A 21,956-nucleotide genomic window follows, 5' to 3' on the forward strand; every position below is an offset into this window, starting at 1 on the left:
TACAGCAGTGCCCCGCTCTGGCGCAGCTCCTCTCCTGTGCAGCACACACATACAGCAGGCACAGACGGGCGGCCCTACTGGGTGACACGCTCCCGGCAGCTCTCCCATGTCCGGGCCCACAGACCCCAGAGCGGGTAGTGACGCTCTGACAGCGGCCCTGTGAGTGACCAGGATCCATGACACTCTGTATTACTGATGACGTCACCGCTCGGTTTCCTCACGCCTCTCGCCGTTATCAGACGCACTGGTGGGCGGGGTGTTGCTCCATCCTGCGCGGTGATTGGCTTCTATATACGGAAGCTTTCTCGTTTATATGTACTGCGCATGTGCTGACGTGTAGCGAGCGCCTGGTGTTGCCGGCACCGCAGGACTCTGCAGTGTCAGCCAATCAGCAGTCAGCTCCAGCTGCTCCCGGCGTGCACCGCTCCTGTTCTCATCGAGACATCAGTCCAGTATCATCTGCTCCTCCGGGTGTCGCTGTCTCCGCCCAGCGCCGCAGTACTGGCCAGGTGAGACTAGAAGTACGGAAGCCCAGAGCCACACTGGATGCAGTGTAAGGCCGGCCTCACACTGGGCGTAAGACAATACGCCACGTATTATACGTCCGTACTACGGCCGTAATACTGAGAAATGTTCCCAAAATATTGATCCGTAGTCAGGGTGTGTCAGCGTATTTTGCGCATGGCATCCTCCGTATGTAATCCGTATGGCATCCGTACTGCGAGATTTTTGCGCAGGCTTGCAAAACCGACATCTAATGAATTTATGTGCTCAAATGTTCGGGAAAACATATATACAGTATATATATATATATATATATGTCATTGAGACACATATATATATATATTCTGTATTTAGATTTCATTCAGCGCGATATGTGTTAAAAGCCGGTAATTCAATTGCCGGCTTCTCATTTCTGCTGCACAAACCCGACAGGATATGAGACATGGTTTACATACAGTAAACCATCTCATATCCCCCTTTTTTTTGCATATTCCACACTACTAATGTTAGTAGTGTGTATGTGCAAAATTTCAGCGCTGTAGCTGCTGAAATAAAGGGTTAAATGGCGGAAAAAATTGGCGTGGGCTCCCGCGCAATTTTCTCCGCCAGAATGGTAAAGCCAGTGACTGAGGGCAGATATTAATAGCCAGGAGAGGGTCCATGGTTATTGGCCCCCCCCGTGGCTACAAACATCTGCCCCCAGCCACCCCAGAAAAGGCACATCTGGAAGATGCGCCTATTCTGGCACTTGGCCACTCTCTTCCCACTCCCTGTAGCGGTGGGATATGGGGTAATGAAGGGTTAATGCCACCTTGCTATTGGAAGGTGACATTAAGCCAGATTAATAATGGAGAGGCGTCAATTATGACACCTATCCATAATTAATCCAATTGTTGGAAAGGGTTAAAAAACACACACACACACATGATTTAAAAGTAGTTTAATGAAATAAACACAGCGGTTGTTGTAATAATTTATTGTTCTCTCAATCCATCAGGAACACCCTCGCTTGGAAAAATAATAAACGCACAAGATACATACCTTCTGGTGAACCGTCTCGTCCCACGAAGTAATCCATCTGAAGGGGTTAACTAATATTACAGGCAGGAGCCCTGCTAAATGCAGCTGTGCTCCGTGCCTGTAATCCCCGGCGAATGAATGAAATGTAGGTCATTGACCTACATTTCCTTCAGTCGCGGTGATGCGCCCCCTGGTGGATGTCCTCATATGACCTGGAGCGTGGGAAAAAGTTCCCAGGCTGCAGTTCATGAGAACATCCACCAGAGGGCGCCTCACCGCGACTGAAGGAAATGTAGGTCAATGACCTACATTTCATTCATTCGCCGGGGATTACAGGCACGGAGCACAGCTGCATTTAGCAGGGCTCCTGCCTGTAATATTAGTTAACCCCTTCAGATGGATTACTTCGTGGGACGAGACGGTTCACCAGAAGGTATGTATCTTGTGCGTTTATTATTTTTCCAAGCGAGGGTGTTCCTGATGGATTGAGAGAACAATAAATTATTACAACAACCGCTGTGTTTATTTCATTAAACTACTTTTAAATCATGTGTGTGTGTTTTTTAACCCTTTCCAACAATTGGATTAATTATGGATAGGTGTCATAATTGACGCCTCTCCATTATTAATCTGGCTTAATGTCACCTTACAATAGCAAGGTGGCATTAACCCTTCATTACCCCATATCCCACCGCTACAGGGAGTGGGAAGAGAGTGGCCAAGTGCCAGAATAGGCGCATCTTCCAGATGTGCCTTTTCTGGGGTGGCTGGGGGCAGATGTTTTTAGCCACGGGGGGGCCAATAACCATGGACCCTCTCCTGGCTATTAATATCTGCCCTCAGTCACTGGCTTTACCATTCTGGCGGAGAAAATTGCGCGGGAGCCTACGCCAATTTTTTCCGCCATTTAACCCTTTATTTCAGCAGCTACAGCGCTGAAATTTTGCACATACACACTACTAACATTAGTAGTGTGGAATATGCAAAAAAAAAGGGGATATGAGATGGTTTACTGTATGTAAACCATGTCTCATATCATGTCGGGTTTGTGCAGGAGAAATGAAAAGCCGGCAATTGAATTACCGACTTTTCACTAACACCGCTGCGTATTTCTCGCAAGTCACACTGCTGGTCCGTGTGGAATCCGTATTTTTCTCGCCCCCATAGACTTTCATTAGCGATTTTTTTGCGCAATACGCTGACAAACGCAGCATGCTGCGATTTTGTACGGCCGTAGAAAGCCGTATAATACTGAACCGTAATATACGGCTAATAGGAGCAGCCCCATTGAGAATAATTGTGCCGTATGTAATGCGAGTTTTACGGACGTAGTTTCTGCGCTCTTACGTCCGTAAAACTCGCCAGTGTGACGCCGGCCTAAGAGAGATGGGTGTATACAGTGCAGCAGGGTGCCCTATATACAGTGTACTGCCCTATATATACACTGCAGGACGTATACACTGCAGGGTGCCCTATATACAGTGTACTACCCTATATACACACTGCAGGGTGCCCTATATACAGTGTACTGCCCTATATATACACTGCAGGGTGCCCTATATACAGTGTACTGCCCTATATATACACTGCAGGGTGCTCTATATACAGTGTACTGCCCTATATATACACTGCAGGGTGCTCTATATACAGTGTACTGCCCTATATATACTGCAGGGTGCTCTATATACAGTGTACTGCCCTATATATACACTGCATGGTGCCCTATATACAGTGTACTGCCCTATATATACACTGCATGGTGCCCTATATACAGTGTACTGCCCTATATATACACACTGCATGGTGCCCTATATACAGTGCACTGCCCTATATATACACTGCAGGACTTATACAGTGCAGGGTGCCCTATGTACAGTGTACTACCCTATATACACACTGCAGGGTGCCCTATATACAGTGTACTGCCCTATATATACACTGCAGGGTGCCCTATATACAGTGTACTGCCCTATATATACACTGCAGGGTGCTCTATATACAGTGTACTGCCCTATATATACACTGCAGGGTGCCCTATATACAGTGTACTACCCTATATACACACTGCAGGGTGCCCTATATACAGTGTACTGCCCTATATATACACTGCAGGGTGCCCTATATACAGTGTACTGCCCTATATATACACTGCAGGGTGCTCTATATACAGTGTACTGCCCTATATATACACTGCAGGGTGCCCTATATACAGTGTACTGCCCTATATACACACTGCAGGGTGCCCTATATACAGTGTACAGCCCTATATATACACTGCAGGGTGCCCTATATACAGTGTACTGCCCTATATATACACTGCAGGGTGCCCTATATACAGTGTACTGCCCTATATATACACTGCATGGTGCCCTATATACAGTGCAGGGTGCCCTATATATACACTGCAGGACGTATACACTGCAGGGTGCCCTATATACAGTGTACTGCCCTGTATGTACACTGCAGGGTGTTCTATATACAGTGCAGGGTGCCCTGTATATACACTGCAGGACGTATACAGTGCAGGGTGCCCTATATACATACTGTACTGCCCTATATACAGTGCACTGCCCTATATATACACTGCATGATGTATACAGTGCAGGATACCCTGTATACAGTGTACTGCCCTATATATACAGTTCAGGGTGCCATATATACAGTGCACTGCCCTATATATACACTGCAGGATGTATACAGTGCAGGGTGCCATATATACAGTTTACTGCCCTATATATACACTGCATGGTGCCCTATATACAGTGTACTGCCCTATATACACTGCAGGACGGTTACAGTGCAGGGTGCCCTATATACAGTGCACTGCCCTATATATACAGTGCAGGGTGCCCTATATACAGTGTACTGCCCTATATATACAGTGCAGGGTGCCCTATATAGAGTGCACTGCCCTATATATACACTGCAGGACCTATACAGTGCAGGGTGCCCTATATACAGTGTACTGCCCTATATATACACTGCATGGTGCCCTATATACAGTGTACTGCCCTATATACACTGCAGGACGGTTACAGTGCAGGGTGCCCTATATACAGTGCACTGGCCTATATATACACTGCAGGACCTATACAGTGCAGGGTGCCCTATATACAGTGTACTGCCCTATATATACAGTGCTGGTGCCCTATATACAGTGTACTGCCCTATATACACTGCAGGACGGTTACAGTGCAGGGTGCCCTATATACAGTGCACTGCCCTATATATACACTGCAGGACCTATACAGTGCAGGGTGCCCTATATACAGTGTACTGCCCTATATATACAGTGCTGGGTGCCCTATATACAGTGTACTGCCCTATATATACAGTGCAGGGTGCCCTATATACAGTGTACTGCCCTATATATACAGTTCAGGGTGCCATATATACAGTGCACTGCCCTATATATACACTGCAGGACGTATACAGTGCAGGGTGCCATATATACAGTTTACTGCCCTATATATACACTGCATGGTGCCCTATATACAGTGTACTGCCCTATATACACTGCAGGACGGTTACAGTGCAGGGTGCCCTATATACAGTGCACTGCCCTATATATACAGTGCAGGGTGCCCTATATACAGTGTACTGCCCTATATATACAGTGCAGGGTGCCCTATATAGAGTGCACTGCCCTATATATACACTGCAGGACCTATACAGTGCAGGGTGCCCTATATACAGTGTACTGCCCTATATATACACTGCATGGTGCCCTATATACAGTGTACTGCCCTATATACACTGCAGGACGGTTACAGTGCAGGGTGCCCTATATACAGTGCACTGGCCTATATATACACTGCAGGACCTATACAGTGCAGGGTGCCCTATATACAGTGTACTGCCCTATATATACAGTGCTGGTGCCCTATATACAGTGTACTGCCCTATATACACTGCAGGACGGTTACAGTGCAGGGTGCCCTATATACAGTGCACTGCCCTATATATACACTGCAGGACCTATACAGTGCAGGGTGCCCTATATACAGTGTACTGCCCTATATATACAGTGCTGGGTGCCCTATATACAGTGTACTGCCCTATATATACAGTGCAGGGTGCCCTATATACAGTGTACTGCCCTATATATACAGTGCTGGGTGCCCTATATACAGTGTACTGCCATATATACACTGCAGGACGTATACATTGCAGGGTGCCCTATATACAGTGTACTGCCCTATATATACAGTGCAGGGTGCCCTATATACAGTGTATTGCCCTATATATACACTTCAGGACGTATACAGTGCAGGGAGCCCTGTATACAGTGCACTGCCTTATATACAGTGTACTGCCCTATATACAGTGTACTGCAGGACGTATACAGTGCAGGGTGCCCTATATACAGTGCACTGTCCTATATATACAGTGCAGGGTGCCCTATATACAGTGCAGGGTGCCCTATATACAGTGTATTGCTTTATATATACACTTCAGGACGTATACAGTGCAGGGAGCCCTGTATACAGTGCACTGCCTTATATACAGTGTACTGCCCTATATATACACTGCAGGACTTATACAGTGCAGGGTACCCGTATACAGTGCACTGCCCTATATATACACTGCAGAACATAAACAGTGCAGGGAGCACTATGTACAATGCACTGCCCTATATACAGTGTATGTAGTATACAGTGCAGTGCTTTAAATACAGTGCAAGATGCCCGTATACAGCGCACTGCCCTATATATACACTACTGGATGTATACAGTGCAGTGCCCTATATGCAGTGCAGGGTGCTCTATATACAGTGCAGTGCCCTATATATACACTAGAGGATTATACTGTTCAGTGACCTTGCCCTATATATACACTGCAGGCCGTATACAGTACCCTATATATACACTGGAGGCCGTATACAGTGCCTTATATACACTGCAGGCCGTATACAGTGCCATATATACCACATGCCGCATGCAGTGCCCTGTATATACACTGCAGGCCGTATATAGTGCCATATATACCACATGCCGCATGCAGTGCCCTGTATATACACTGCAGGCCGTATACAGTGCCATATATACCACATGCCGCATGCAGTGCCCTGTATATACACTGCAGGCCGTATACAGTGCCATATATACCACATGCCGCATGCAGTGCCCTGTATATACACTGCAGGCCGTATACATTGCCCTATATATACACACTGCAGGCCGTATACAGTGCCTTATATACACTGCAGGCCATATACAGTGCCATATATACTTCAGGCCGTATACAGTGCCCTATATATACACTGCAGGCCGTATACAGTGCCCTATATATACACTGCAGGCCGTATACAGTGCCCTATATATACACTGCAGGCCGTATACATTGCCCTATGTATACACTGCAGGCAGCATATAGTGCCCTATATATACACTGCAGGCAGTATACAGTGCCCTATATATACACTGCAGGCCGTATGCATTACCTATATATACACTGTATCTTACCGCTGCTGCCGCCTCCTCGCTCGCTCCCGGCCTCTGCTTCTCGTGCGCGCGCATACCAGGTTCAGTGCTGCGCGTGTGCACTTCTGATCTTCTGTCGCCGCTCTTCTTCGTCTCCTCTATGGTCCTGGAGGACTAGTACCTGGAAGTCGATCCTCCTTATTGTCCTCTCTATAGTCCTGGAGGTCTGTTACCCGGAAGTGCTACCCTGCCTTTAGGTATTTAAACTGCTTCCTGCCGTCCCTCTGTGCCTGGTTATCACCTTCAGGTGTTCCTGGCCACTCTTAGTCTCTGTGAAGTTCGTTTTCCCTCTGACTTTGGGTTTATCCTGTCTTTCCTGTATCCTGCTAGCCTCTGCGTTCCCTCAGTTCCTCCACCAGACCCTGCACTGCTACAGTTTACCCACCAGTCCTGTGTCTCTGCAGTACTCACCTATCCTGTGGTCCTACTATCTCCGCCTCTTCTTGGTCTTCTTCCGTCCTGGTCCTCCATCTTCCGTGGCGATAGTCCCTCGCGGGCCTGCCCCTAACTCTCCCTGTATAGGGGGCGGTCTGTCTGGTCAGCTCGTCCGTGAGGGGTTCGTCGTCGCGGTCTAGAGGGTCCACTTTCCATTTTCCCTCTTTGAATCGTGACACTCACAATAGGACTGCACTCGGATGACATCTGAGTGCAGCCTGATTCTTACAGCATAACACACTGCAGGCCGTATACCATGCCTTATATACACTGCAGGCTGTATACAGTGCCATATATACACTGCAGGCCATATACAGTGCCCTATATATACACTGCAGGCGATATACAGTGCCCTATATATACACTGCAGGCCGCATACATTGCCTATATATACACTGCAGGCCGTATACAGTGCCATATATACACTGCATGCCGTATATAGTGCCCTATATATACACTGCATGCCGTATATAGTGCCCTATATATACACTGCAGGCCGTATACAGTGCCCTATATATACAGTGCAGGCCGTATATAGTGCCCTATATATACACTGCAGGCCGCATACATTGCCTATATATACACTGCAGGCCGTATACAGTGCCATATATACACTGCATGCCGTATATAGTGCCCTATATATACACTGCATGCCGTATATAGTGCCCTATATATACACTGCAGGCCGTATACAGTGCCCTATATATACACTGCAGGCCGTATACATTGCCTATATATACATTGCAGGCCGTATACAGTGCCTTATATACACTGCAGGCCGTATACAGTGCCCTATATATACACTGCAGGCTGTATACATTGCCCTATATATACTGCAGGCCGTATACAGTGCCTTATATACACTGCAGGCCGTATACAGTGCCCTATATATACACTGCAGGCCGTATACAGTGCCCTATATATACACTGCAGGCCATATACAGTGCCTTATATATACACTGCAGGACGTATACAGTGCCCTATATATACACTGCAGGCCGTATACAGTGCCTTATATATACACTGCAGGACGTATACAGTTTAATCACACATTTCGGTACCTAGTAATACCAAAAATTATGAAGAGATCCATAGAAAAAAATAAAAATAAATGAAACTTTTTAACAATGTAAAAAATAGATAAACTAAAAATTAAAATAGCAAAGTGCCTCACAGGGGAGAGCCACAAGAATAATAAATAAGCCGAATTGCTGAAGACGTGAGTCACTATAAGTGGAGGTAAATCAATGAGCAGAGGACAGAAAGAATCAAACCAAATGTAATAAAAAAAATACAATTCAAAAAATGGGGGGAGAGAAGTGACACAAATCCTAAATCTCATCCCAAAGTGTTACTATAAACCCCCCTCAAACAAATCATGAATGATCAGACGTAATCATATTTCTCCCACTGTGCATGTACTAAGAATGACAAGCTCCACAGTCGGAGGCTTCTACCCAGTCATGGTGGAGGAAGTTAAATGTCAACCAAATAATGCTGTATTACTGCACCTCAGATTTATAGGCCAGTGCGAAATGCACGTCTGATCATTCATGATTTGTGTGAGGGGGGTTTATAGTGAAACTTGGGGATGAGATTTAGGATTTGTGTCACTTCTCTCCCCCCATTTTTTTGAAATGTCTTTTTTTTATTACATTTGGTTTGATTCTTTCTGTCCTCTGCTCATTGATTTACCTCCACTTATAGGCTGTGTGCACACATAGCAGATTTTTCGCAGTTTTTCGCTATAAAAACGCGAAAAAAACGCTCACATTAAGCATCCTATTTAATAGAATGCAATCCACATTTTTTGTGCACATGCTGCGTTGTTTTCCTGAGCGGAATCGCATTCCAGAAAAAAACGCAGCATGTTCATTAAATTTGCGGAATCGCGGGGATTCCGCACACCTAGGAATGCATTGATCTGCTTACTTCCCGCATGGGGCTATGCCCACCATGCGGGAAGTAAGCAGATCATGTGCGGTTGGTACCCAGGGTGGAGGAGAGGAGACTTTCCTCCACGGACTGGGCACCATATAATTGGTAAAAAAAAGAATTAAAATAAAAAATAGTGATATACTCACCTTCTGATGGCCCCGAAGTCTTCCCGCCTCTCAGCGGTGCATGCTGCCGCTTCCGTTCCCATGGATGCTGAAGGACCTGCAATGACGTTGCGGTCACGTGACCGTGACGTCATCGCAGGTCCTGCATCTATAGGAATGGAAGCCGCTGAGGAGATCGGCTGCCTTCGGAAGGTGAGAATAACCATTTTTTTTATTTTTTTTAATTATTTTTAACATTATATCTTTTTACTATTGATGCTGCGTATGCATAGGCAGCATCAATAGTAAAAAGTTGGTCACACTTGTCAAACACTATGTTTGTTATTCCCTTGAGAAAGCGGGGCTTGTCACCCGCGAAACGCGCGTCGGGATCCGCACACCCGACCCAGGACTTCCCCACGCCGACTGCCCGGTAAGCATTATACCCTGAGGGGATAGTTACCGCCATAGTTTTGCGCAGCGACGCATGCGGCTACATATTCAATGCTGCCTGGATGCGGCTTTGGTCTTGCACTGTGCACTTTATGCCATGTTTTGAAACTACAATGTGCTTAGCACCTGGTAGCCGGGCACGTCTGTTTGGGAGTCCTGTGTTCCCTCTCCTGGGGTCTTCTCCTGCTATCTATTGTATATTGTGTGTTATGGTGTCATATACTTATTAAATAAAAACTCTTTATATACTTTTTTAAAAAAAACCGGGTTACTCTTTTCTTCTCCTGAATTTCATTATATCATATTGAGTGGTTTGCTTTTTTTCTCCTTTTTGTCGTGTCATATGCTTTTAATGACATGTGTGGCATTGATATTATGCCATTAAGGTTTTGTTACCTATGTTTGACAAGTGTGACCAACCTGTCAGTAAGTTTTCCAAGCGATGCTACAGATCGCTTGGAAAACGCTAGCATTCTGCAAGCTAATTATGCTTGCAAAACGCTAGTTTTTAGCAGGAATATGCATGCCAATTCCGCATGCGATATACCCGCGGCAGGAGTTGCAGAATTTCCGTGGAAATTTCCACGGCAATTCTGAGACGTGTGTACTTAGCCATAGTGACTCACGTCTTCAGCAATTCGGCTTATTTATTATTCTTGTGGCTCTCCCCTGTGAGGCACTTTGCTATTTTAATTTTTAGTTTATCTATTTTTTACATTGTTAAAAAGTTTCATTTATTTTTATTTTTTTTCTATGGATCTCTTAATAATTTTTGGTATTACTAGGTACCAAAATGTGTGATTATATTTGATTTGAAGTGCCATTATTATGATTTTGTGGACAACTTTGTCTTAATTTAATAGGTCGTATACAGTGCAGCGCCTTATACACACGTGGTCAAAATTGTTGGTACCCCTCGTTTAATGACAGTAAGGCCGGGGTCACACATGCGAGTTTTACGGACGTAAGAGCGCAGAAACTACGTCCGTAAAACTCGCATAACATACGGCACAATTATTCTCAATGGGGCTGCTCCTATTAGCCGTATATTACGGTTCAGTATTATACGGCTTTCTACGGCCGTAGTAAATCGCAGCATGCTGCGTTTGTCAGCGTATTGCGCAAATAATACGCCAATGAAAGTCTATGGGGGCGAGAAAAATACGGATTCCACACGGACCAGCAGTGTGACTTGCGAGAAATACGCAGCGGTGTTAGTGAAAAGTCGGTAATTCAATTGCCGGCTTTGCATTTCTCCTGCACAAACCCGACAGGATATGAGACATGGTTTACATACAGTAAACCATCTCATATCCCCTTTTTTTTGCATATTCCACACTACTAATGTTAGTAGTGTGTATGTGCAAAATTTCAGCGCTGTAGCTGCTAAAATAAAGGGATAAATCGCGGAAAAAATTGTCGTGGGCTCCCGCGCAATTTTCTCCGCCAGAATGGTAAAGCCAGTGACTGAGGGCAGATATTAATAGCCAGGAGAGGGTCCATGGTTATTGGCCCCCCCTGGCTACAAACATCTGCCCCCAGCCACGACAGAAAAGGCACATCTGGAAGATGCGCCTGTTCTGGCACTTGGCCACTCTCTTCCCACTCCCTGTAGCGGTGGGATATGGGGTAATGAAGGGTTAATGCCACCTTGCTATTGTAAGGTGACATTAAGCCAGGTTAATAATGGAGAGGCGTCAATTATGTCACCTATCCATTATTAATCCAATTGTTTGAAAGGGTTAATAAACACACACACACATTATTTAAAAGTATTTTAATGAAATAAACACAGCGGTTGTTTTAATAATTTATTGCTCTCTCAATCCATTTCCAGGCCCTCGCTTGGCAAAATAATAAACGCACAAGATACATACCTTCTGATGTCAGATCACTTCCCACGATGTAATCCATCTGAAGGGGTTAATTATTTTACAGGCACGAGCCCTGCTAATGCACTCGCTCGTGCCTGTAATTCCCCGGCGAATGAATGAAATGTAGGTCATTGACCTACATTTCCTTCAGTCGCGGTGATGCGCCCCCTGGTGGATGTCCTCATATGACCTGGAGCGTGGGAAAAAGTTTCCAGGCTGCAGTTCATGAGAACATCCACCAGGGGCGCATCACCGCAACTGAATGTAAGTACAGATCCAGCTTTCCTTTCAGCACCCGGGGATTACAGGCACGAGCGAGTGGTTTATCGCAGCTCGTGCCTGTAATATTAGTTAACCCCTTCAGATGGATTACTTCGTGGGACGTGATCTGACATCAGAAGGTATGTATCTTGTGCGTTTATTATTTTGCCAAGTGAGGGCCTGGAAATGGATTGAGAGAGCAATAAATTATTACAACAACCGCTGTGTTTATTTCATTAAAATACTTTTAAATCATGTGTGTGTGTGTTTTATTAACCATTTAGTACTATTAGATTAATAATGGATAGGTGTCATAATTGACGCCTCTCCATTATTAATCTGGCTTAATGTCACCTTACAATAGCAAGGTGGCATTAACCCTTCATTACCCCATATCCCACCGCTACAGGGAGTGGGAAGAGAGTGGCCAAGTGCCAGAATAGGCGCATCTTCCAGATGTGCCTTTTCTGGGGTGGCTGGGGGCAGATGTTTGTAGCCAGGGGGGGCCAATAACCATGGACCCTCTCCTGGCTATTAATATCTGCCCTCAGTCACTGGCTTTACCACTCTGGCGGAAAAAATTGCGCGGGAGCCCACGCCAATTTTTTCCGCCATTTAACCCTTTATTTCAGCAGCTACAGCGCTGAAATTTTGCACATACACACTACTAACATTAGTAGTGTGGAATATGCAAAAAAAAAGAGGATATGAGATGGTTTACTGTATGTAAACCATGTCTCATATCCTGTCGGGTTTGTGCAGGAGAAATGAAAAGCCGGCAATTGAATTACCGGCTGTTCACAGATATCGCGCTGAATGAAATCTAAATACAGAATATATATATATATATATATATATCTAATATATAAAGCTGAATGTGTGTGTGTGTGTATGTATGTATGTATGTATGTATGTCCGGGATTGGCATCTGAACCGTAGCAGCTACAGCCACAAAATTTTGCACAGTCACACGTCTGGACCCCGAGAGCGTCATAGGCTATGTTGTGAGGTGAAATTTTAACCCCGCGCTTTCCAATTCACCAAACAATTTTGCCCCTATCTACATAATGGGGAAAAAGTGAAAGGAAAAGTGTTGGAGGCGTCGCAGCTACAGGCACAAAATTTTGCACAGTCACACGTCTGGACCCTGAGAGCGTCAAAGCTATATTGTGAGGTGAAATTTTAACCCCGCGCTTTCCAAGTCACCAAACAATTTTGCCCCTATCTACATAATGGGGAAAAAATGAAAGGAAAAGTGTTGGAGGCAAATTAACAGCTGCCAGATGTGAACAAGGGGGACTTAAAGAATGACAGCGATGGCACCAAAGAGTATATACTGTACAGTTGCTAAGGTGGGGCCCCAACATGGGATAATCACACCACCACGGGGATATGAACACACACACAAAATGCGCCACACACTACCACGTGCTCGAACACATATACCACCCTCAGTGCACATTTCACCACACATACACCAACCTCGCCACATAAAAGTAGAAACACAAAAGTCGCCGCTCAAAACTCGCCACGCGCAAAACTCTCCACATGCAAAACTCGCCACACGTGCAAAACTCGCCACACGCAAAACTTGCACACGCAGAAAAATTGCCACACGCAGAAAAATTGCCACATGCACAAAAGTTGCAACACATGCAAAAGTTGCCTCACACAAAACTTGCACATACTCAAAAGGCACCACACATAAAACTCGCCACGCGCAAAACTCGCCATGCGCAAAACTTGCTGCACACAACTTGCTACACTAACCTGTCACATGCAACTCGACACACAAAAAGTTGCTACACGCATGTCGCCACACAAAACTCATCTCACAAAAGTCCCTACATGCATGTCGCCACACGCAACTCAACACACACAACTTGACACACGAAACTCGCCCTAAAACACACACAAGTCTGGTATCCTTCAAAAATAAAAATCTGATTAATAAGCAGACAAACTACAAGAGCAACAAATGTACCATATAGGAATCCGGCAGCTGTCAGTCACATGACCAGTCTATTATGTGTATGTGTGAGCTAATATATACTGCCAGGGGGTGGGCTTACTGTTGGCTGGGGATTTATCAGGCTGCCATTTTAGCTTACAAATACTGAGGTAAAAATACTGACCAAATAACGTGTGAACGAGGGCTAATACAGGAGGAGATGGCATACAGCTATATACTATATACAGGAGATGACACACAGGTATATACTATTTACAGGGGAGATGACACACAGGTATATACTATATACAGGAGGAGATGACACACAGATATATACTATATACAGGAGAGATGACACACAGGTATATACTATATAGAGGAGGAGATGACATACAGGTACATACTACATACAGGAGGAGATGACATACAGGTATATACTATATACAGGAGGAGATGACACACAGGTATATACTATATACAGGAGCAGATTACCTACAGGTATATAGTATATACAGGAGGAGATGACACAGGTATATGCTATGTATAGGAGGAGATGACATACAGGTATATACTATATACAGGAGATGACACACAGATATATACTATATATAGGTGAGATGACACACAGGTATATACTATATACAGGAGATTACATACAGGTATATCTAATATATAAAGCTGAATGTGTGTATGTATGTATGTGTGTATGTCCGGGATTGGCATCTGTACCGTCGCAGCTACAGCCACAAAATTTTGCACAGTCACACGTCTGGACCCCGAGAGCGTCATAGGCTATGTTGTGAGGTGAAATTTTAACCCCGCGCGTTCCAATTCACCAAACAATTTTGCTCCTATCTACATAATGGGGAAAAAGTGAAGGGAAAAGTGTTGGAGGAAAATTGACAGCTGCCAGATGTGAACAATGAGGACTTAAAGAATGAGAGCGATGGCGACAAAGAGTATATACCGTACAGTTGCTAAGGTGGGGCCCCGACATGGGATACTCACCACACACGGGGATATGAACACAAACACAAAATGCGCCACACACTACCACGTGCTTGAACACATATACCACCCTCAGCACACATTTCACCACACACACACACCAACCTCGCCACATAAAAGTCGAAACACAAAAGTCACCACTCAAAACTCGCTACATGCAAAACTCGCCATATGCAAAACTAGGCTCACGCAAAACTCGCCACACGTGCAAAACTCACCTCATGGAAAACTCACCTCATGCAAAACTTGCACACACAGAAAAATTGCCACATGTACAAAAGTTGCACCACATGCAAAAGTTGCCTCACACAAAACTTGCACATACTCAAAATGCACCACACATAAAACTCGCCACGCGCAAAACTCGCCATGCACAAATCTTGCTGCACACAACTTGCTACACTAACCTGTCACATGCAACTCAACACACAAAATGTTGCTACACGCATGTCGCCACACAAAACTCATCTCACAAAAGTCGCTACATGCATGTCGCCACACGCAACTCAACACACACAACTTGACACATAAAACTCGCCCTAAAACACACACAAGTCTGGTATTGTACTTCAAAAATAAAAATCTGATTAATAAGCAAACTACAAGAGCAACAAATGTACCATATAGGAAATACGGCAGCTGTCAGTCACATGACCTGTCTATTATGTGTATGTGTGAGCTAATATATACTGCCAGGGGGGAGGGCTTCCTGTTGGCTGGGGATTTATCAGGCTGCCAATAGCAACCAATCACAGCTCAGCTTCTATTTTGCTACAGTTAATTAACCTGAGCTCTGATTGGTTAATATAGGCAACAAAGACATTCTCAGTATAACAAAGCTAATATATGTTGTGAAATGCTTCTATTTGCTTAGTTTTTGCCTTTTAATAATTACATTTCTATCTATTTGTTTTGTGGTTTTTGTGTGCAGAATAAATTTTTGTTAACACATTCTATTTTGCTAACAGCAGTCATTAACCCGGGCGAAGCCGGGTAGTACAGCTAGTCTAATATATAAAGCTGAATGTGTGTGTGTGTGTATGTATGTATGTATGTATGTATGTCCGGGATTGGCATCTGAACCGTAGCAGCTACAGCCACAAAATTTTGCACAGTCACACGTCTGGACCTCGAGAGCGTCATAGGCTATGTTGTGAGGTGAAATTTTAACCCCGCGCTTTCCAATTCACCAAACAATTTTGCCCCTATCTACATAATGGGGAAAAAGTGAAAGGAAAAGTGTTGGAGGCGTCGCAGCTACAGGCACAAAATTTTGCACAGTCACACGTCTGGACCCTGAGAGCGTCAAAGCTATATTGTGAGGTGAAATTTTAACCCCGCGCTTTCCAAGTCACCAAACAATTTTGCCCCTATCTACATAATGGGGAAAAAATGAAAGGAAAAGTGTTGGAGGCAAATTAACAGCTGCCAGATGTGAACAAGGGGGACTTAAAGAATGACAGCGATGGCACCAAAGAGTATATACTGTACAGTTGCTAAGGTGGGGCCCCAACATGGGATAATCACACCACCACGGGGATATGAACACACACACAAAATGCGCCACACACTACCACGTGCTCGAACACATATACCACCCTCAGTGCACATTTCACCACACATACACCAACCTCGCCACATAAAAGTAGAAACACAAAAGTCGCCGCTCAAAACTCGCCACGCGCAAAACTCTCCACATGCAAAACTCGCCACACGTGCAAAACTCGCCACACGCAAAACTTGCACACGCAGAAAAATTGCCACACGCAGAAAAATTGCCACATGCACAAAAGTTGCAACACATGCAAAAGTTGCCTCACACAAAACTTGCACATACTCAAAAGGCACCACACATAAAACTCGCCACGCGCAAAACTCGCCATGCGCAAAACTTGCTGCACACAACTTGCTACACTAACCTGTCACATGCAACTCGACACACAAAAAGTTGCTACACGCATGTCGCCACACAAAACTCATCTCACAAAAGTCCCTACATGCATGTCGCCACACGCAACTCAACACACACAACTTGACACACGAAACTCGCCCTAAAACACACACAAGTCTGGTATCCTTCAAAAATAAAAATCTGATTAATAAGCAGACAAACTACAAGAGCAACAAATGTACCATATAGGAATCCGGCAGCTGTCAGTCACATGACCAGTCTATTATGTGTATGTGTGAGCTAATATATACTGCCAGGGGGTGGGCTTACTGTTGGCTGGGGATTTATCAGGCTGCCATTTTAGCTTACAAATACTGAGGTAAAAATACTGACCAAATAACGTGTGAACGAGGGCTAATACAGGAGGAGATGGCATACAGCTATATACTATATACAGGAGATGACACACAGGTATATACTATTTACAGGGGAGATGACACACAGGTATATACTATATACAGGAGGAGATGACACACAGATATATACTATATACAGGAGAGATGACACACAGGTATATACTATATAGAGGAGGAGATGACATACAGGTACATACTACATACAGGAGGAGATGACATACAGGTATATACTATATACAGGAGGAGATGACACACAGGTATATACTATATACAGGAGCAGATTACCTACAGGTATATAGTATATACAGGAGGAGATGACACAGGTATATGCTATGTATAGGAGGAGATGACATACAGGTATATACTATATACAGGAGATGACACACAGATATATACTATATATAGGTGAGATGACACACAGGTATATACTATATACAGGAGATTACATACAGGTATATCTAATATATAAAGCTGAATGTGTGTATGTATGTATGTGTGTATGTCCGGGATTGGCATCTGTACCGTCGCAGCTACAGCCACAAAATTTTGCACAGTCACACGTCTGGACCCCGAGAGCGTCATAGGCTATGTTGTGAGGTGAAATTTTAACCCCGCGCGTTCCAATTCACCAAACAATTTTGCTCCTATCTACATAATGGGGAAAAAGTGAAGGGAAAAGTGTTGGAGGAAAATTGACAGCTGCCAGATGTGAACAATGAGGACTTAAAGAATGAGAGCGATGGCGACAAAGAGTATATACCGTACAGTTGCTAAGGTGGGGCCCCGACATGGGATACTCACCACACACGGGGATATGAACACAAACACAAAATGCGCCACACACTACCACGTGCTTGAACACATATACCACCCTCAGCACACATTTCACCACACACACACACCAAGCTCGCCACATAAAAGTCGAAACACAAAAGTCACCACTCAAAACTCGCTACATGCAAAACTCGCCATATGCAAAACTAGGCTCACGCAAAACTCGCCACACGTGCAAAACTCACCTCATGGAAAACTCACCTCATGCAAAACTTGCACACACAGAAAAATTGCCACATGTACAAAAGTTGCACCACATGCAAAAGTTGCCTCACACAAAACTTGCACATACTCAAAATGCACCACACATAAAACTCGCCACGCGCAAAACTCGCCATGCACAAATCTTGCTGCACACAACTTGCTACACTAACCTGTCACATGCAACTCAACACACAAAATGTTGCTACACGCATGTCGCCACACAAAACTCATCTCACAAAAGTCGCTACATGCATGTCGCCACACGCAACTCAACACACACAACTTGACACATAAAACTCGCCCTAAAACACACACAAGTCTGGTATTGTCCTTCAAAAATAAAAATCTGATTAATAAGCAAACTACAAGAGCAACAAATGTACCATATAGGAAATACGGCAGCTGTCAGTCACATGACCTGTCTATTATGTGTATGTGTGAGCTAATATATACTGCCAGGGGGGAGGGCTTCCTGTTGGCTGGGGATTTATCAGGCTGCCAATAGCAACCAATCACAGCTCAGCTTCTATTTTGCTACAGTTAATTATTAACCTGAGCTCTGATTGGTTAATATAGGCAACAAAGACATTCTCAGTATAACAAAGCTAATATATGTTGTGAAATGCTTCTATTTGCTTAGTTTTTGCCTTTTAATAATTACATTTCTATCTATTTGTTTTGTGGTTTTTGTGTGCAGAATAAATTTTTGTTAACACATTCTATTTTGCTAACAGCAGTCATTAACCCGGGCGAAGCCGGGTAGTACAGCTAGTATATATATATATATATATGTGTCTCAATGACATATATATATATATATATATATATATATATATATATATATATATATATATATATATATACTGTATATATATATATATATATATATATACTGTATATATGTTTTCCCGAACATTTGAGCACATAAATCCATTAGATGTCGGTTTTGCAAGCCTGCGAGAAAATATCGCAGTACAGATGCCATACGGATTACATACGGAGGATGCCATGCGCAAAATACGCTGAAACACCCTGCCTACGGATCAATATTTTGGGAACATTTCTCCGTATTACGGCCGTAGTACGGACGTATAATACGTGGCGTATTGTCTTACGCCAAGTGTGACCCCAGCCTAAAACCCACAATGGTCACAGAAATAACTTGAATCTGACAATAGTAATAATAAATAAAAGATCTATGAAAATGAACAAATTAAAGTCAGACATTGCTTTTCAACCATGCTTCCACAGAATTAGAAAAAAAAACCTCATGAATAGGCCTGAACAGAAATGATGGTACCCCTGAAAATACTGTGACAAAAGGGACATGTTAAATAACGGTGTGTCCACTAACTAGCATCACAGGTGTCTAGAATCTTGGAATCAGTGAGTGGGCCTGTATATAGGGCTACAGATACTCACTGTGCTGTTTGGTGACATGGTGTGAATCACACTCAACATGGACCAGAGGAAGCGAAGGAAAGAGTTGTCTCAGGAGATAGAAAGAAAATTATAGACAAACAAATGTTAAAGGTAAAAGTTATAAGACCATCTCCAAGCAGCTTGATGTTCCTGTGACTACAGTTGCACATATCATTCAGAAATTTAAGATCCATGGGACTGTTTCCAACCTCCCTAGACGTGGCTGCAGGAGGAAAACTGATGACAAATCAAAGAGACGGTGTCACGGATCCCTACTCTGTGGTGTAACTAATTCATCACGTGTCCGCTCTGAGCACGTGACTTGGGTTGTGCCTGCAAGGGTTAATCTATCTCCCCTCTCTCAGTCCAGCATTCAACCTCTGTCCTATACTGTAATGGGAGCATAAATCACACACCGACCCAGGCCACACACCCGCTCATACACGCTGCCACCACTCACCGAATACACTGGCGATGAGTCCTGGAAATATTAATACTAATAATGTCTACCACTCATAAGGCTCACACACCTTAGGCTATGGATTCTTTTAGAACATTCAAGGTTCAACTTGTTAAAGTTTTATACTTTAATACAAAAAGGTTCAGTACTTACAGTAAGAAAAGGTATAAAAATATGATCAAAAGACATACAACTTATGCAAAACAGTATAACAATAAGCAGTAAACAGGAGAAACCTACAGAAATCATCTAAGGCCTCTTTCACACTTCAGTCTTTTGGCGTCAGTCTGAAACCGCCATTTTCCTCAAATAGCGGATCCGCTATTTTCCCATAGATATACATTCGTGGCGGATGGTAGTCCGTTCCATCCACCATGCGACGGATCCGTCGAGATTTGGCGGACGTCATCTAGACATTGACGGACATTATAACGTTTTTTGTCTGCGCCGAAATGGCGGTTCGCGACGGATCCGTCGCGTCCGCCATTCCATAGAATGGCCGCCTATGGGCGACGGATCCATCGCGACCGTCATTTCGGCCGATCCGTCGCCCCAATCCTCTTTTTCAATTGCACATGCTCCAAAAAGTAGATACTTTTCCCAGACAACCACCAAGTAACGGATCCGTCAAAATAACAAATCCGTTAGAACCGTTTTCTCAACAATTGTGACGGATCCGTCGATCCGTCACTATGTCGGAGGTGACTGACGCCAAACATCTGAAGTGTGAAAGAAGCCTAACTAGTAGTTTGCTTTCTGCTCCCTGAGGGGGGGTGAATGGAGTTGGTGGAACACATCAGCGTCTCAGGCTGCCCTCACATGTATACAGCCTTAGTTTATAGCTTTGATCTGGAGGTCAGGTTTCTAGACCAGCCCCTCTCCTAGTAGGGGGCCAGTAGCCCACCCCTGCACCTACTACTGTAGGTATGTGCTGTGAGTCTTCTCACCTCATTGCTGGTAATACAATGCACTTGCAACAATATAGTTTGTCTGTAGACATCTGCCACATTGTGGTATGATGCTAGGGTAATGCAAGGGTGTTTGGCCATTTTAGCCACTTTCTGTGATTTATGATCGCCGTGGGCGCGCATCTACTTCCCCATTTATGCCATTGTACCTGTATTTTTAGGTTTTAATTGTTATTTAGTAAAGGCTATATATTTATGGGACTTGATGACTGCCATTTTGTGTTTTTTCTTTGGTATATACTACTTGCAGTTAGCCCCCATTGGTCTTGATATACATGTAGCTTAATGATATGTATCGTTAATATTTTGATACACAATAACAAATTGTATTCTGGTACCGTGTTAGCCAGAAAAATCGATGTGAATACTTTTCTGCCCAATGATGACAGACGTATTCTAGGAGTGATACCTTTATTGGCTAACCAGAAAATAATATGTTTGCAAGCTTTCAGAGCACAGTGGCTCCTTCTTCAGGCAGGATTACCTTGCCTGAAGAAGGAGCCACTGTGCTCTGAAAGCTTGCAAACATATTATTTTCTGGTTAGCCAATAAAGGTATCGCTCCTAGAATACTTCTGTCATCATTGGGCAGAAAAGTATTTACATCGTTAATATTCTGATAAGTTTTGGATGGGATTTTCTACATGTAATATGCTTCCTACTATTTGTATTGGACTTACTACATATACAGTATATATATATTACACACAGCTCTACATTACACATATGTA

The 21,956-nt window shown here is 44.0% G+C and overlaps 2 protein-coding genes across 6 annotated transcripts in view; both read left to right on the forward strand.

Annotated features, from left to right (window-relative positions):
* Positions 1–371: 371 nt before the first annotated feature.
* LOC143767833 (farnesyl pyrophosphate synthase-like) overlaps positions 372–21,956 on the forward strand; it is a 456,633-nt gene continuing 435,048 nt past the window's right edge. Inside the window, exon 1 of the mRNA XM_077256372.1 lies at positions 372–509. The gene's annotated coding sequence lies outside the window, so the exon portion shown is untranslated. The remainder of the gene's footprint in view (positions 510–21,956) is intronic.
* LOC143767802 (farnesyl pyrophosphate synthase-like) overlaps positions 386–21,956 on the forward strand; it is a 65,781-nt gene continuing 44,210 nt past the window's right edge. The window contains exon 1 of one of the 5 annotated variants that reach the window (XM_077256341.1): positions 386–509. The gene's annotated coding sequence lies outside the window, so the exon portion shown is untranslated. Of the gene's footprint in view, positions 554–21,956 lie in introns of all 5 variants that reach the window. The other 4 variants (XM_077256325.1, XM_077256348.1, XM_077256332.1 and 1 more) reach the window with 4 other exon arrangements.

The sequence above is a fragment of the Ranitomeya variabilis genome, chromosome 1 (genome assembly GCF_051348905.1).
Source record: "Ranitomeya variabilis isolate aRanVar5 chromosome 1, aRanVar5.hap1, whole genome shotgun sequence".
Lineage (NCBI taxonomy): Eukaryota > Metazoa > Chordata > Amphibia > Anura > Dendrobatidae > Ranitomeya > Ranitomeya variabilis.